The sequence below is a fragment of the Stegodyphus dumicola genome, chromosome 6 (genome assembly GCF_044657685.1).
Source record: "Stegodyphus dumicola isolate Sdum_Otavi_A_Nest chromosome 6, ASM4465768v1".
NCBI lineage: Eukaryota > Metazoa > Arthropoda > Arachnida > Araneae > Eresidae > Stegodyphus > Stegodyphus dumicola.
In genome coordinates, this window is record NC_140773.1 from 138,903,562 (window position 1) to 138,919,911 (window position 16,350).

Here is a 16,350-nt window from a genome sequence, read left to right on the forward strand (position 1 = left end):
CATCAAAATAACTTGACATTTAAAGGGTTAAGGAACCGGCAACGTTGCGCCTGCAATAGTTCGGTAATATAGAACTGTCTAAGTCTTCCAGGTCATAAATTTTTCACGAATTTCATTCCGTGTACTCTGGTAGATAGTAACTATGCCTCGCATACAGGTGCGCGAACGATATGCGCAGATGTCAGAATTGGTGAGAGGTCGTGTAGTGGGTTCAAAGGAGCTTATCGGGTAATAGCTCGACATTTGAGCAGGAGCGATGCCGCTATTAGACGATGTTGGCAGGAATGGGTGAAACATGGCCGCACACAGTGTCAAAGAGAAACGACAAAACGTGAAGACCGAGCAATCGTCTGAGCGGCATTCACAGCCCCAGATGCATCATTATTATCGATTGTACGTGCAACTAGTGCTTAAGTGACCTCAAGGACCATTCATAGACGGCTCACAGAAAGGGGGCTGAGGTCACGGCGCCCCTTGCGGCGACTACCATTGACCCTGTACAACGTCAAGTCCATTTGGCTCATTCGCACTAGAATGTCACTGACTGGAGTAGAAAAGTCTTCAGTGATGAGTCCCGCTTTGAACTGAGCCCCGATGACCAGAGAAGGCGAGTCTGGAGACGCCGCGGACAGCGGTGTTATACCAACCTGACTGTCTTCCAGCAGATAGGCCGACAACCAGCAGTGGTGATCTGGGGTGCCATTTTTCATAGTAGAGCCCCTTTGGTTTTCATCCGTCGCAACCTTACAGAACAGCGCTACGTCGACAAAGTTCTAAGGCTCGTTATGTTGCCCTTCATGTCAAGCCACCCTGGGCTTACATTTCAGCAAGATAATGCCCGCCCCCACACTGCACATGTTTCTACTGCTTGCCTTAGTGCTTGCCGAACATTACCTTGGCCAGTAAGGTCGCCGGATCTCTCTCCTATTTTAGCACGTTTGGAGCATTATGGGCAGGGCCCTCCAACCAGCTCGGGATGTTGACGGTCTAACGCCCCAGTTGGACAGAATTTGGCACGATATCCCTCAGGAGGACATCCGCAATCTCTATCAATGGATGCCAAGCCGAATAACTGCTTGCATAAGGACCAGAGGTGGACAAACGCGTTACTGACTTTTTCACTTTGTGAAGCTCTATCACTTCAATAAATCATCCAGTTTTTCTCAAACTATAATCATTTGTTTTTCTATACATGTACATCACTTCTACCTATTTTCGTCCCATTCAAATAACTCCTTCTTAGTGCGTCGTTTTTTTTTTTTTTTTTTTTTTTTTTTTGTCTAAGAGTGTAAGACAGTGCATTCAAAATAATTAAACCCACAATGCGAGCAAGTGAACTAATCAACAATTAATGCTTACTAGTAACATCTCTGGCCAGAAGTTGTCAATAATTTTTAAGTAGGGAGGGAGGCAGGATTTTCAGATATAGAAGGAGAAATCAAAAAAATTGTAGAGAATAACTATCATAAAATGACAAATGAAGGATTGGGTGATCTTATAACACCAGCAGAGGGCGAAAGCAATGAGAGTGAAGAAGACAAAGAGCCTTTTATATATAAAGAAGTTAAATTAATTGGTAAAAAATACATAGAAGTTGTCTGATTTTGGAATGGAGATTGACCCACGTGAGAAAAAAAGAGAACGCTTGATGAGAGGTATGAAAAACTTCGCACTCTTCACTGCAAAACTTTAAATGAGTTGTGACAGATAATGTCCCAAGCAAAAAAACTCTATCTATTTAAAAAAATAGTTATATCATGTACCCATTTATTAAAGAAATCCTTTTAACTAAATTTTGTTGGATTTTTTTTTTCCTTTTGAATTATGCCCACCAGCGGCCGAGTGGTAAAAGTCGCTAAACACTGGTAGTTCGGTCCGAGGTTGGAATCCCGCGAACGGGCTGGCTGCATGGGCGTTTTCGTGGTTTTCCCCATGTGTAACGTGTATACGAGCCAGTTTCCCTTAGAAAGTCCTCTACGAAGGCATCCCTCCCCTTAAACAGATAGCCTTAATGTGCTTTCCCATACTTAAATAAACCAAACCAAACCTTTTTAATAATATTTAGGCTTGTTTAAAATCTTAATACTTTAACCTGATTTATACCTACCCCATTTTTTCCATACAAAGTAAACTTTGTTTACTGCGATTTTGTCGTACTTCGCAATGTTGTAGCCTCGCGTTCGGCTAAGGTTTACTATATTAACAGTTTCCTTGCATTTTCAAACAGTATAATATAGCGAGCAAAAGGAATACTTTGTAAATAATGGAAAAATAAACATTATTAAAAATAAAGGCAAACACCAAAAAACTTGAATAGCGAAACACTCATTTTAAGCTCTCGTTATAAATATTGCGAAATCTCAAACATAAAGTTTAAGCTCGCGTTATAAATTGTTTCTAGAACGTTTTGCTCGCTGCTGTATTTATCTGACAGACATCATCTGTTACCATTGCTTTTATCGCACTCATTTTTCTCTTCCTTCCTGAATTTCCCATAGACAGTTTTGTTTTACGCTAATGGTTTGTGATAGTCATTTTTCCATCGTTCCATAATCAAGCTGAATTTACCGTTTTTACATACGTGTACAGGTAGTATTGTATTTTACGAAGTAAAGGCAGTATTGTAACCAGGAAAACTTTCGGGTAGCGTATTTCAATAGAAATACCCATTTTGACCCTTCCCGAACATGACAGAATAAAGGACAGTTTTTTGAAAAATGGATTTAAAAGGGATTGAAAGAGTCAAAAATCATTAGCCCTAGAAAGCTGAAATTTCGTAAATAGGTCTGTTATAATATCTAGTTGAGCACCTTCCTTTTTTATTTCAATCGGCAATACGAGACATATATAAAGCCACCCCTTTAAACGGGTTAAAAATCCTGACATGACCTTTATTTTTATAATCGATGGTCGTAGTCAGTCAATTCCATTTACAGAAGTGTTTTAAATGGCGAAAATATTCAACGCAATCTAGCTTGTAATGCAGTCTGCCGTTTCCTATATTTATGTTTGGGAAAGTTTAATCTTGTAATGAAAAAAATAAGCAGTTTGACTTCCGTTTGACAGAAATTGACCCTAATATTTAATTTAAAAAAATTGCAGTTTTTTATGTCATTTTGAACTTTTTTTAAGGGATAAGTTAATTAATTATCTTAGAATAATTCTTGAAAATTAGCTTGAATGATATTAGTGTGCCTTTATATGTGCTTTTTATTGTGCGAAGGTTATTATTTAAGCCATCTCTTTACAAACAGTAGAACGCGTATTTTTGCCCTCCCGATTTTCAAGCAGTAAATAAATAGAAAAAGGGAAGAAACACACGGTTAAATAAAATTTTAATGAGTACAGCTATTATAATTTCACGAGTTCAGATAGCAGTTAATAATAAGACAGATAAAGAACTGTTTTATAGTTTTCCACTTAGTTTGTTAATCAAAAACAGATGGGCTAAATTAAAGAAACATCAAATATCTTGCGTTTTGCCGAATGGTAATACTCTCATATACATGGAGAAGATATATATTTTTTTGGGGGGGGGGCAGCGGCAAAACATTTCTTTTAAATCGCACAGTTTGTTAATAAAATTTGAGAAAATAATAGCTTACGTTTTGCCGAGCGGCAAGACATTGCTTTTAAATATCTCAGTTTGTTAATCAAGAATAGATAGATTAAAATTGAAAGAAAAATTAAGTACTTTACGCTTTGGCAAATGGCAATACTCTGTCACGCACATGGAAAATAAAAATATTTTATTTCGGGCAGTGGCAACGCGCAGTTTATTGATAAAATTTGAGAGATTCATAGCTTACGTTTTACCGAGTGGCAAGACATTGTTTTTAAATCGCTCATTGTTACTCAAAATTTTATTAATGTTGCACAGAATATGAAATCAATGAAAACAAATTCAAAATTTGCGCTTCTAGATGCACATGTTCGGGTGAAAGAGTATATGTGTTTGTTGTTTTGTGTTTTGTCGACAATTTGATGGCTCTGCGTGCCGTCTTTTTTCCGCAAACATACATACATACGACAGATTCTTTATAATGTAATAATTCATCGTGTAATAACAGTAATAACAGTGTCTTGATAATCCATCTCCGATTAATGAAGATTAACAAAACTATGTATCATCTGCAAGTCTATTTAACACAAAGACATATATGTGAAACGTAAGCAAATAATTCCTAAATTTTTTCTAAATTTATAACTTTATGAAACACTGGCACTCAAAGCCCATGAGCATTAAAAGAATAAATGCATGTAAAAATAGAAAAAACCTAAGTTATTCGAAATTCAATTTGTGCAATTAATTTCTCCTTTTGAAGCCATGTAAATTTAAGTTTCCTTATTTATTATTTTCCTTATTAATTCATTTACGTGTTTTTAATTTCATATTAATTTCAAGAATAAAATAAATCCTAAAACTTCACTTTCAATTCTTAATCTAATTCTCATGTAAATTAGTTTATTTTTTAAAGCAGTAAACCGAAACTAAAAATGAGAGTTTATTCGAAGGAAATTTCCGTTATCAAAGCTATTTTCTTCTCATAATGTTTTAAATTTACACATTTTTCGAAACTTATTATTCAAAGCTGTTATTAAGTAAATACTTAATTAGTCCTCTGAATGTCTTGAATTATCCGAATAATCTTTCCACCCTTATAATTGTAATTCCAAAATTGTTTACGCATGCTATCTGATATGCAATTGCCGGTTACCTAAATTAAAAAATGTAATTATATTTATAATCTGAACATTGTGCAATAGATGGCGCCACAAGCTGCTAAAATTGTACAAGCGTAGTCTTGCAGTAGTTTTTGCGGGAAAGTTGGTTATTCTAAACAATTTTAACTTCCGCCCCCTCCCCAATTCAATATTGTAATTCTCATAATATTTGCAGACGCATTTATGCATGCTATGAATGATATTTTGAGCTTAACTGATCGATGACTGTAATTTTGTTTAGCTGTAAACATATGCAACAGGAACAAATAATGCTGCATTCATTCTAAATTCTTTAGATTTCCTTGCTGCGGATTCAAGTTACTTAACCATAGAAGAGCAACGAGGGGAGAACAAGGATCATACTCATATGGAAGCGACTGATTTGCATAACTATATATATATAATTTAATTTTGCGCAGATCTTAACTTCTAAAATTAGAAGTGGCGGAGCTCTATGGAAAGTTGTTACCAGATATAAATAAAAATAAATGTGTAAAATAATAAATAATGAGTAAATGAAATTAAAAATGGAGTGAGATAAAAAATAATTAATTAATTAAATTAACGGCAAATAATTAAATAATGAATTTTAAATAAAAAAGGAATTCACCTTGCATGAATTCACCTTCCGTTTGAATTATGATTTCCATGCAATTGAGGATGTAATATATAGAAGTTTATCTTAAGTATAAGAGACTTTTTTTTTCCATTTGATGAAGCAAGGGTTTTAAAGTTATATAATACTGAAAGTAATGAAGTCAGGGAGGAGTAGGCGTTTTTTCCTTCTGGCATGTGACACCACGATCTGAAAGAGTGCCCTTCTAAGTTGTATGATTAACTTAAAAATATACGGCCAATTTTAAGTTGCTGCTTTAAGTTGTTATGACACACTTCACACTTAAATATATTTATTTTATTATTCGAGATATATTTCTCTTCATCCCCCTTTATTTCTCCCAACTCGCAACTTTTAACATTTGGAATTACCTGATTTATTTTATTTGGTTCCAAGCTTATGGCAATAAATAATGTCATTTGCTGTACGTGTTGCTATAACTTCGACTGTAATCTCTAGAGAAATGAATCTGCGGAGTAAAAAATCTCGGCAAGCGTTTTTTTATCGAAGGCAAGATGATGTTATTAAACCGAGATCAACATTTTGATACAACAAACAAGCAGTTTGACTTTCACCTATCTAAAATCAGCGTCTTTAGTTGTCAAAAATAATTTATAAATGATTTGTTATCTCTCGGGGACAATTCAAAAAGTCCCGAATAGAGATTGTGAGAACAATAACGACTCTAAACTTTCTTGCAAATCTACCGCTGCTTGGATATGTATGGAATCTACCGCTGCTTGGATATGTATGGAATCTACCGCTGCTTGGATATGGACAGCGAAGTTGACTGCAAGTACACAAGATTTTTACTATTCGATAGTCAATTCTTTAAGAATAACATACCGTTGTTTACGTGCTGGTAGAAAAGGCTACTGAACACGTTTGACTGAATTAAAATAAAAACAGCAAAACCATATTATAAAATGTGTTCTGAAACGTTACAGCATAAAAAAAACTAATGGAAAGGAGTTTTTGCTGAGGTATATAAAAAATTAGGAAAAGCGAGAACTAGTAAATATTCAAGAAGTTAGGAAACTTTAATTTTGCAGAACCTAATCAGTATTCTTTTGAATACTTTATAATATGCATTCATAGATCCTTCGTGTGAATAGCTCAGAATGGGAACTTGATGATAATTGTGTAGAATGTACATTCCACAAATCTTTGCGAGCGTAACGACACTGGCTCAAAGTTTGCTACCTTTAGGAAATAAATGCAGTTGTATCTTTGTTTCTCTCACTTCTGTGATATCATTGAATGTTGGGAAAAGAATAACTTTATCTATAGTCTATCCTGAGATTTTGGTGCTTTCGATGACGTGGATGGCAACAATTCTTCTTGGAGTGGGCCATAGCTACCTCTTATGGTTAGAGTTCTGGCAGCAATGGATTCATTTTGTGTCCAACTCTTGTCCGAATAAGGAAGAATACAAGGAAATGCTTGAAGAGTGGACTACCCAAAGAACAACAAAGGTACCCAAAGAACAACATAATAAAAAAAATCTGAATTTAACTGTCGCCCAAACGGTTTTTACGCTCTCGCTGAGCTTTCGGTCTACAAGTCTGCTGCTACACTCACTTCTACTAACACAGTTTTTTTTGTCTTTTTAGCTTTATATTATTAAGTATAATTTTCTTCGCACTTACACCATATAAAATACAACAGCAAAAATTACAAATTTTTAAAATCAGCGTAGCAGTATACGTTTAGAATATCCAATGCAGGGTTAAGTGATGGCATAAATATTTTCCTCTTTTTTTCAATCTCCATGTTTTCATTTTTCTTACTAAGATAGCTTTACAAAACTTCTTTTTGTCTTTTTATTATTAACGTTTTGTGTGTTTACTTTATTTATTAAATAATCCGCCCTAGGCGCTTACGTCGCCTAAAATTCGATTCAGCAGCAAAATCACAAAATATTTAAAAACAGCTTATCTTTAGAATTTCACACAGACTGCAAGGAGACTGAACGCAAGAGAATGCAAGATATCGTGAGCTGGATATATATATATATATATATTTTCCGTACAGTGTTGCCACTGCTCGCTTTCAAATCGTTGAGTTTGTTAATCGAAAATTCTTTAAATGTTTACAAAATATGAAATAGATAATAAAACAAATTCGAAATTCAAAATACGGGCTTCCAAATGTTCCTATTCGAGTAAATGACTACTTTGTTCAGAACTGGATGGGTCTAGGTACCGCTGTTTTTCCACAGTGCGAGAAACATGCATACATTCATGCATATTCCTCGTTATTTATTTTCTTTAAATGTAACACAAGGCGATAATATTGTTCCAACAATCTGAAAAATGATACACCGTTTATAGTGATTCAACGAAAAAGGCTGCTTGCAGACTAATATCCCATTCGGGACTAACATCCCTTTTGGGGTAAAAATAGCTTTTATGCGAAAAAGTATTAATTTATATAAAAGTAATCATCACTTAAAAACAAAATATAAATCGACATTATTTTATGTCCTTTACGACACTAATTAACATTAAAGGCCAAAATAAGAAACTTTGAACCCATTCTAAACACAGACGGGGAAAAAAAAAAAAAAAAAAAAAAAAAAAAAAAAAAAAAAAAAACCCGGAATTTTAATCTTACTTTGTGTAAAAGATTTGCTTAAGTAGTTTCTTGTTTTCAAATTTTCACTTTTCTTCAAATGGAAGTTTACTATTTTTAACTACCGGATTGCTACTTCATGCTTTGAGTAAGTTTTATATTCATATTCTCGGTTTATTTTGTTATTTATTTCAATGTTTAATTCAACGGAAAAGTATTTTTTCCTTTTTCGTCGAGACGGACTTCAGAAATTTTAGATGAGCTGTTATTTAAAATACTTTAGAATAGTTCAACAGCTTATTTTGAATGCAGAAACGCAAAGGGTTTCTAAGGGAAAGTGGATTGTAATTGGGTCTGATGTTTCTTCCTCTTCATAAAGTTACATGAAACCCATTCAATTCCTCTTTTTATTTATTTTTTTCTGGTATTGTTACCTTTTTGAAATATTTATTATTTTTGATTTTTGAGTTATAATTTCACATTTCTTTAATTCTCAATTTGTATTTATTGGGGTTTTTGAAATTTATTTGAATTTCATTTTGTTTGGGATTTGTGTAGAATGGATCCTACATTTCTTACTTTTTGCCTATACTGATCCAGTTTCAGCAGCGTGTTGTGCGAAAAGGCTTTAAATAATTACGTTTTTAATAAGAAAAACTTTTTGTGATATTATATATATATATATATATATATATATATATAAAACTGATTTTATCTGTTGTCAAATAGTGTTTGCGCTATACTTTCTGTCCCCCTTAATTAATTTTTAATTATATTTTGAAATTATTTAAAAAGAAAGCTCTTTCTACAACACACACACTGAAAGGGATTAGAGATTTTTGTTGCAAAGTTAATTTTATCTTTAAGTATTGATAAGTCAGATTGAACAACATGCTGAAACTAATCTGCAAGTGTATCGTGATCTTGCCTAATGAATCGTCATCCATAATTCATGTTCAAACAGTTGGAGTTGATTGTTCAACTCTGCCGTAGAAATGTTTGAGAGACTGACATATGGCAAACAAGAAAGTCAATTTAGACTCTCCAAATCAGAATAATGTTTATCCTACCATGCCCAGTGAGTCGACCAGAGGAAAGATGCACTGTTTCGGTAGCTGGGCTTTGACGCCTGAATAACGCCTTTTGATATGAAACGGGTAAGATACGCGGGATACGCGAGGACAGCCACGTTCTTAAAACGCTGAAATTTTTCTGAAGGTATTTCTCCCACCTTCCTAGCGTGCCTTCGTGGTGTAGTGGTTCTGCACGCTGGGCAGGTATTCCAGAAGTCCGTGGTTCGAATCCCAGGGAAGGCATTTGCTAATTTTTCATCTCTCCGCTTTTAAAAAAAAAAATAACCTAATGTCTCTACAGTAGCACCCGAACTAAAAGGGTGTTGGATGATGATTCTCCGAACCCAGGATTTGGTGAGTGGGTCCCCTAAATACCCCAGTCGCCCTTTAAAAGGGGGAGTATATAAGATATTTCTCCCACCTTCCTAGCGTGCTTTCGTGGTTCATGGTGTAGTGGTTCTGCACGCTGGGTCGGCATTCGAGAAGTCCGTGGTTCGATTCCCGGCGAAGGCGTTTGCTAATTTTTCATCTCTCCGGCTCTCTCTCTCTCTCTCTTTTTTTTTTTTTTTTTTTAAATATTTAATGTCTTTACAAAGTGAGAGTCGAGATCGGTTTTATTGTCTCAACTGCAAAACATTTTGATACATTTGAAGTTTAATTTGTTTTTAAGTATATGTAAACAACTAATTCACTTTTTTATCTCTTTATTTCTTTATTTTTTATTATTTGTTATTTTAATGTTATATTACTCTTTTTCTAGAATTAATCTTTTCTCTCTTTCTGTTTTTTTTTTTTTTTTTTCTTTTTTTAGGAGCAATAACTTCCATGTAGGTCGCGAAACATGGGAGATGTGAAGAAGCTCGAGAATCTTTGGCTGAAATGAAAGACTTTGCTCTAGCATTCTCTTGCAGTATAATATTCAGCAATTCAGTTTAGTGATCAGAAGAACAGAGGTTAACATCCCGGCAAGAACAAGGTTCATGTGTAAGATTACCACTCCTCCTGATGATAAATTAAATGTTTTCATTCTAGTGGCATTAAAAGTTGACGATTCGACATTCTGGCGAGGGTACTATACAAAAACGGCAGCTATCTCAGATATTGATTGAAAAGTTTGCATTTTAATGATATGGGCCTAATCTTGATTCTGCAACAAGTTGCTGACGGGGAATTTTGTTTTGACAAATGTCCAGTGTAGATTTAAAGAAGAATTTGTTAAATAATACAAGAAAATGGTTTTCGTGGAACGAATATTTTATCTTCTATAAAATAAATTGGTAGAATGCTTTCTCATTGTTGTCATTGATTATATTCTAAGCTGTAATTTCTTTTAAGGTTTAGGCATGCTGGAAATTTACTGCTGGAATTTACAAATGCTCGGAACTTATCCAAAATTTTTGTCCAGACCTCCTGATGTCCTCTATCTAATCTCTACAGCGCTCGCTTCGTCAGATTAAAATGTATGGGATCTTGACCTATCAAACTAGTACAGCATTTTCAAACAGGTCAAGGTCCACTTTAAATGTTTCGAGCCCTGAAAAAATGTAGCTTTAGAGTTCTATTCTATGCAGCCTCAAGGCAAGGACTGTGTGCAGGTGGGATTACGACTTAAATAATTAAGCCTTACAAAGCCTTGAAAAATTTTGAAGTAATATTGTTGAATGACCAGGAAATTAATTGAATGCTTTGATTTGTTTTATGTATGGCAAACTACTCGGGGGCTATCTACCTAAATAGAAGGATGCCGTCGTTCATTGTTTAAGGAAGACTCACTCATATAAACGTTACACATGAGGAAAACTACGAAAACGCCCATGCAGCCAGCCCTTTCACTAGGATTCGAACCCCAGACTGAACTAACAGTGTTCAGCGACGTAACCGTTCGGCCGCTGGTGGGCAATTTTAACTGAATGTCATTTGTATCAATATGACTAATGTATTCAGTGACGTTATGTTATTCTCTGTTCATTCAGGAAATTTCTTTGACCAATATTTATTGCCACAGGAGCTTGCGATTACGAAATAACTTAGTGTTTAGAAAAAATTTAGTTCCCTTTATTTCTTTGAATTGAAAATTTTAGAATTAAAGAAGAGCGGTAATCGGTTTTGCAGAGTAAGATACGGCAGCTAGATCTATGACACTTAGCCGACAAGACATTTAGCGGACACATACATTTTACTGATAGGGCATTTGCCAACACGGACATTTAGCCAAAAGGACATTAAGACATTTAGCCGACAGCACGTTAACCGATAATGCGTTTAGACGACAACGTATTTAGCTGACAAAGCGTACAGTTAGACAAAAGCTTGCTGCAATGTTCAAAGAATATTCCTTATATTCTCCCCCTTAGATAGCTATAGGGAAAAGGGAACTCAATCTTCGTATCCTGGTGGTGAAGAATTAACGTCCACCATATTTTTATAGTTTGAGCTCAACTTATAGAGATATTTAGAAGTATTTCAGAGGAGGCAACATGAAAAATCAGCAAGTTCCTAGCCGAGATTTGAAATTCAATTCTCCCATTTGCTTCCAATCTTTCTGATTGAAAGTGAGTAATCAGAAGCGGCAAGTGGTAAAGTAACTGAACATTGGTAGTTTGTCCGGGACTCTAATCTCGGCGAACGCTTTGCTGCATGCGCGTTTTCGTGGTTTCCCCATATGTAAAGTGTGTACGAATTAGTTTCCCTTACAAAATCCTCCACGAAAGCGACCTTCCTCTTTGGCAGATAGCCAATGAGTGCTTTGCCATAATTAATTAAATTAGACTAAGCTAAACTAACCTCCTAGTAGGACGTGACACCTATTCCCCGAAGGCAGGTGATAAGAAGAAATAAAAATTCTCCACGAATACATCATAAAAAATTTGTTACAAGTTTTTTTTATTAGTTATGGCACTAACAAAATAAATAAATAAATGTGCAGTAGTTCTGCAAAGTGGGGAAAGCGTAAATAAGTTAAGATGAAAATAATGTAATAAGATAAAGAGATTCTAAATTGATAAAAAAGTTCCGAAAAATAGAAATTATCTCTTTAGTCAGCATATGTTCAGAAAACTTTCGTGGCCTTGTTACAGGCAGGTGCTTCAAATTGGTCTGGAATATCTTTCTCTGCTGGACCTAATGAAAGCACTAAAGAAGAATAAGATTTGCATCTTTTTTCCGCTACCGCAGCTGCACAATGTACTTGAAGCAAGTCCAAATCACTATAAATACCTCTTAAAATTTATCCAGTCAAAAGTTGAGTTAATTACAACAAAGTCTTAATCTTAATAATAACCTGAATTTCAAAAGCAGATTTCTCTGAAACACTAATTCTCTGCAGTAATTTTAGCGAAGAATGAGACGCACTGCATATTAAAACGCACATTGATCTCAAACCACTACAAGAATTGTGAATCCATATCACAGCAAAGTTTAAGATGCGCAACTCAGTCTGGAAAAACAGAGCACTCATCACTGATTCTGTGCTATTTGAAGTCTCTTTTTTTTTTTTAACTTCATAAACAACAAAGCATGGCCAACCTTATCTTCACTTTTACAACCCAACTCACGGAGTTTCCTAATTCGCCTATATTTTTTAAATCTTTCTTCAATTTCAGAGAAACGTTTTTAAATTTCTCAACCATTTAAAAATTCCTTTTATAAATTTAGACGTATGCATTAATTAAGTTTTCAGATATTGGCATATCTGAATAAAAGAAGACAGAAAGAATACTAAAATTTATTAAGTTATGGAAATAATCTAATCAGTTAATTAGTTAAATAAAAGATGAAAATTGTCAACGTTAGTGTTCGAAGCGCAAAGAAAATGTTTAGTCTAAACTTTCCAGTTGTCAACTTTTCCGAGCTTTCAACTTTTCTTAAGCTATAATTTAAATCTAATTTTTGACAGTTTCATGTGAGCTATTAAAAGTTTTAAGGGCAAATGTTACTTATCCGCAAACTAATTTATATTAGTATTGACAGCTACACTTAAAAAAGATTCGAATTACTGTTTAGAATTCGTAGTTATAAAAAAAAATCTGAAAGGTTTGAGATTTTAATATAGCCAGAAAGAGCTTGTTAAAGGGTTTTTGTTTTTACTCTCATAGCATTCTATTAGTCTGCTGCTGCACACATTCCTATTAAAACCCTTTTTTTTTCTTTGAAGCTTGATTATTACGTATCGTTTTCTTTGCACTTACGCTAGATGTAATTCAACAGCAAAATTATGAGAATTTTAAAAGCAGCAGAGGAACATATGTTTAGAATTCCGATGGAGTGTTAAATGCTGCCATATAATTTTCTATTTATTTCAGTCTTTTCTCAGTTCATAATACCAACGTTCGATTTTCTTTTGCAGAACACATTTTTGGTCTTTTTATTATTAACGTTTTGTGTGTTAACGTTATTTAGTAAATATCACGTTATTCGTACTTAAGCTATTAAAATTCTTGTCACTGTCTAAACATAAAATTCAGTTCAGCGACAAAATAATAAAATATTTTAAAACAGTATATCTTTAGCACTTCCTATAGACAGGCTCGCGTCCTGGAAATAAAAATACTTTATTCTGTGCTGAGTTCACACGCTTGCTGTGAAATCGTCCAGTTTGTTAATAAAAAACTCGTTAAAATTTCGCAAAATTTGAAATAGATAATAAAATATATTCAAAATAAAAAATTCGGGCTTTCAGGTGCCAATGGTCGGGTGGAGGACTACATTATTCAAAATTTGATGGCTCCAGGTACCGTTGTTTTTCACAATGCGCGAAACATGTATGTGTTCGTGCAGATTCTTCATTATTTAATTTCTTTAACAATAATACATGGCGATAATATTTGGTGGCAACAATTTCAAAAAATGGTAGTCGCTTATAGTGATTTAACTCAAAATCCCGTTTTGGGACTAATAGCCCATTTGCCCTAACACCGTTTTTGGACTAATGAAGATATTTTTGGTTGATTATAAATTTATGCATGTTTTACCGTTTAATTTTTTAATAATTTGTGATAATGTAATTTATATTTTTCAAAATGAATATATCTGTTATGTAGTATAAACAGATGATCAGTTGATTTGTTAGTTTGACTTTTTTTTATCCTCAATTGAAAGCTTTTTCACGCCTGAAATTGTAAGCGAAAGAATATTTGATAATGTCTCATCAGTTACGAAATTATGCCAAACGAGTCGATGGAAACTGGAAGTCATCAATGAAAAATCCTTTTGGATTTTTCACTGATGACTTTCGTTACTCTCGGCAAAAATTAGTTTCGGTCTCTGAGAAATGTACAACTGTATATTCTACAGAAATAAGTAGCTGGCTTTAACCAATATGCCTAAGAAATACAATTGTCTAGAAATTCACCTGTAATCGCTTCTATCTCGTTGAGAAAACTGGAAAGAGAAAAATATTTACTCCAAACTCGTGTTTTCACTGCATCGAAGGTGGGGTTTCTTATATAGGCATGTTACGATTTTCTTCATCGCCCAACCAGGAAAATGTTCAGTGACTCTAACTACAGTACCGAAGGGCCCGGGTTCAAATCCCGGAGAAATCATGCATGTTTGTCAATGTATTGTGTCAATGCGGCATGAGGGCACTCAAAATACGCGGCGAGCCGGAAGTCCTCTAGAGGCCAGTCCCCTAAAATGCTCTCCTTTAAAATTGGAGTTGAGCAAAGTCGAAGTGTCACCTGTATAGTGCACTAGGTTTTGTTAGCGACAGGCGCAATCTTGACTCCTTGCCACGATGAATGTCGTGAGTTTGCTCTGATTTCAGACAAGCGAAATTAGTCCAACAACAACAACAGTAATTTTTTTTTTAAATCTAGACTGCATAAAGAGGCGTATTCGAATTACATCATGTTCAATATTTTCGACTGCAAATCTTTTTAATCCAAAGGGGCTTTGTCCCTGAAGGACTATTGTTTTCGTTTTGCGATTTTGGGTTGAATCATTACAAATGTCCGTTTCACTTTTCAAACTGTTGCCACCAAATGTTAGGGTCCTGTATTATATTTAAAGAAATTAAATAATGAAAAATCTGCATAAATGTATGTCTATTTCTCGCATTGTGATAAAACAACGGTACCTAGAGCCATCGAATTTTGAATGACGTAATTCTCCTACGAATATGGGCATGTGGAAGACCAGTTTGAAATTTGGAATTTGTTTTATTATCGATTTCATATTTTGTAAAACTTTAACGAATTTTTGATTAACAATTTCAAGGATTTCAAAAGGGGAAGAAAAAAAAAAAAAACCTTTTTATCTCCAGCGCGCGGAACTATGTATCGGAAATTCTAAAGATATGCTCATTTTGAAATTATTTTGTGACATTGCTCTTGAACTGAATTTTATGGTGTAAGTGCAAACATGATATTTAATAAGTAAAGGTAACACACAAAACGTTAAAAAAACGCCCTTTTTGACTTCATTTAAAATCTAAAACCATTCAGATTTTTTTTTCGCTTTTTAAATAAGTTGTAATTTTTTTAAGATTTTGGAAATTTACAGGGATAAGAAATATATAACCAATTATAACACACATTTCGCAGGCACTTTCAAACACGAAAGCAAAAGTTAGTCCCACAGCAATCCGATATAAAAAAATGAGTAAAGTATTGCAAGGGCCGTAGTAAACATAGCTGGTGATTTAGCTATGATCCACAGCTTGTCATTCGATCATCGCTGATCCAGAAGATTCTAGTAAGAGAGTGCATTTGCTTATTTGCAGCGTGGATACATAGACGTACATCCCTGCAATATAAATGGAACTCTACATGCAAACCTGCTTACGCTACGCCCAAGATTTACCTATTTTACCTCTCGCCAAATCTGTATACACAAGTTAAGGAGGTAATATTTTCGGTTCAAAAATTAGATAGGATACTTTCAACGGATTTAAGCAGTCCACAAAACCTTTCTTTTTTTTTTTTCTTTTTTTTTTTTTTTTTTAAGAAGGATGTCTGTCTTTGTGTATGTGTGTGACGGTTTTTTCGCCTACAATAACTTTTATATATCAATTTACCAAAATTCTCTGCGTTCCGTATTTAAGCTTTCTGCAGTCAAACAAACAGTTGATTAGATTTTGGGTTAAAACTGGGCAAAGGGAAGTGAAACTTTACAAAAGTTCCCTAACAGTTTTTAATGAAAAAAAATATATATATTAAAATCCAGAACTTTTCAATTTTAGTATTTAAGACCTTTACGTCAATAGAAATAACGAATTAGATATTGGATAAAATTAATAAATCGAAAGTGATACCTTATTTGAAGCTTTGAACAGGTTTTCGTGAAAAAATATGTCAAAAATATATAAAAAACTTCTAAGATTTGGTATTTAAAACTCGTATATGCATGTACGATAAATATACA

At 34.1% G+C, this 16,350-nt stretch overlaps 1 protein-coding gene across 1 annotated transcript in view; it reads right to left on the reverse strand.

Annotated features, from left to right (window-relative positions):
* Positions 1 to 16,350, reverse strand: part of Proc (Proctolin) — an 84,143-nt gene that overhangs the window by 37,533 nt on the left and 30,260 nt on the right. The gene's annotated exons all lie outside the window — the stretch shown is intronic.